Source organism: Dromiciops gliroides, chromosome 2 (assembly GCF_019393635.1).
Source record: "Dromiciops gliroides isolate mDroGli1 chromosome 2, mDroGli1.pri, whole genome shotgun sequence".
NCBI classification, from domain to species: domain Eukaryota; kingdom Metazoa; phylum Chordata; class Mammalia; order Microbiotheria; family Microbiotheriidae; genus Dromiciops; species Dromiciops gliroides.
The window spans coordinates 275,235,567-275,238,270 of NC_057862.1; the positions used below are offsets into that span (position 1 = coordinate 275,235,567).

At 36.3% G+C, this 2,704-nt stretch overlaps 1 pseudogene; it reads right to left on the minus strand.

Moving 5' to 3' along the window:
* Positions 1 to 1,814: 1,814 nt before the first annotated feature.
* LOC122738717 lies at positions 1,815 to 2,031 on the minus strand (annotated as a pseudogene).
* Between the last annotated feature and the right edge of the window lie 673 nt (positions 2,032 to 2,704).

The window sequence follows — 2,704 nt, forward strand, 5'->3', positions numbered from 1 at the left end:
AATAGCTAGCTTTAATAGAGAGCTTTAAGATTAGAAAAGCATTATACATATATTTTCTCATTTGATATTCATAACAACCCTATGATACAGGTACTTTTATTAACTCCATTATGTGGCTAAGGAAACTGAAGCTGACTTGCACGGAATCACACTATCTGAGAGGAGATTTGTACCTGGAGTCTTCCTGACTTCAAGTCCAGCATTCTTAACCCCTACATCACCTAACAACTTCATTGACATGGTGGGAGGAAGGGAAAAAAATCACATTCATGCTTCTCATTCTTGCTATGTATTTCTTAATTACTTATTTTTACATTACTTAGAAGCAGGCATTTAGTATTAAAAACTAGACAGCTTTTAATTGGTGAACTGAACTGACATATAAAAGCAAGGACATGCCCATGCACTGGGCTTCATGCTGTCTCAAGTTCCCTCCCACTCCCCAGGCTCAACTTCCTTTTGCAAAGCCAGCAAGTTGGCAATGAGTTCATGCCAATACATTAATTTTATAATGGTCCAAAATTCAACACATAAAGACAATTCTTTATCAAAACACAGCAAATGACTATTCTTTTAGGGCCCCAAAATATGACACTAAAAGGCAAAAGTGAAAGGAATTTATGTGCTTGATAATCCATTGAGTAATGTTTATAAGCTATTTTGCTGTGGACAAATATCATTATACATCATTATTCAAGACCATGACCAGTGCAATTGCTGACATGATTACAAAGGCTGCTGAGGTCATTCCCTTAATTTCTTTAGGTACAGGACAATTCTTATCTCAATGTTTTATGTCTAACATATCAACTAGCATAATTTGTTTTGCAACTGAACCTATATATACCTTTGGCCACACATCTTTATTCACATAGTTCTGGTGGAATGGAGGTGAGATTTACAATAATATACTTTCTTAGTTGACTCAGCACTGAAATATACGTGTTACAAAGGAGTAAGGGATAGCTCATTCTGTAAGGTATTTTTTTTCCCCTTTGCCTTGATATGAAGTATTCTAATTTTTTCTAGATTAAGTAGACTCCCAAATTCCCATGCTGCTTCATAGCACCATGACTCTCCTGTGTAGGAAGGTGTAGGAAGTATTTTTAAGATTTCCTTTATTAACAATTTTGCATTTTGCACATGACATAAGTTGCAGTATGTAGGTGGAAGTTTTCTAGAATATAAAAATAAAGGAGAATAGTGGGTGATTGAAGAGGCAATAGTATTTTAAAAGAAGAGATTAATATTTAACAGACTCAGAAAATTATAAAGATTTCATAGCTCCATCCAAAAACATTGAACATAGTCCTACAATATAAAGGAATAAAGCATTCACCTCATAGTACAGAATATTTTTTGGAAAGACAAAGAACATCATTTTCAGCCTTGTATATTTTTATACATCCTTGCCAATTTCTCATTTGTTAATTTCTTACTTAAAGGTTACAAATTTATAAATATAACCTGTTTTATGCAAACCTGATATGTAAAAATCCAGATTTGCAAAATGGATTAATTAGGGAATAAAAAGAAATTTTCACTTTATAAAATAATTCATTATGTGGTTCCTTTAAATAATGCAATTTGATAAGTGGAAATAATCTTTCTTTCTCATCTAACCTATACTTGAAAGGAATCTTCACTGTAATATACCCAACAAGTGATCATCTAGTCTTTGCTTGAAAACCTCCAATGAGGGATGACATATCATTTAATTTTTTTTTCTGGGTAGTTGTTTTGTCTTTAATGGGCACCAGACAACATATTGTACAAGTATTTCGCAATCATGAAGATGGGCATCATGCATGGGCTCATGCGCCCTCATTTATATTCTCCAACCCCTTGGTTTCATAATAACGATCATTCGATCCGCCTGTCCCTTTGCAATAGATTCCACTGGTATCCATTACAGGCAATTCTCTTTTCCTTGCCCCCATTGCTGTACTTTTGGATGATCGGGGTGCTCACTCCAGAGATCGTCAGACACACGCCCATTAAGGCCAAGCCGGGAAGAATTTCGAACCACATCCCCGCTGAAGGCTTCGCGGCCACGGACTGTTAGGGACTGCAGGTACTCCACCAGCTGCGGGGTTAAGGTGACTGGGGGCCATATCATTTAATTATTTTTTCTAATTTTGCAGGGCAATAAGAGTTAAGTGACTTGCCCAGGGTCACACAACTAGTAAGTGTCAAGTGTCTGAGGCCAGATTTGAACTCAGGTCCTCCTGAATCCAGGACCACTGCACCACCTAGCTGTCCCCTATCATTTAATTTTGATTAAATAATTCTTCCTCGACTACCCTTAGCTCAAAATGATATAGAAATGTTAGAAGGTTTCAACATAAAGGAGGATGATTTTCTTTATCATTTTCCAGATATTTTTGTACCTTTGTTTGGTCCTAATTCTACCTGTTTTACCACTCCTCGATCTCTTTCCAGATCTTCATCCAGGTGTTACATTGGAGTAAAGAAACTGGGTAGTTACATCCAGATAATGTATCTAGCAATTCATGTAGTTGCAGAAACAAATAGAAAAGCTCTACATAGTTTATATATAATTGGAGGGAGTGAAAAACAGGATTATAGGGATTGAGACATCTGGTTTCTTATTAGTAGAGAGAATTGGGAGACACCGAGGTGAGAGAAAGGGGGTAGGGTTTTTTTGGCATTTCTTAAGTTGGATGACATTTGGGAGGAGGTG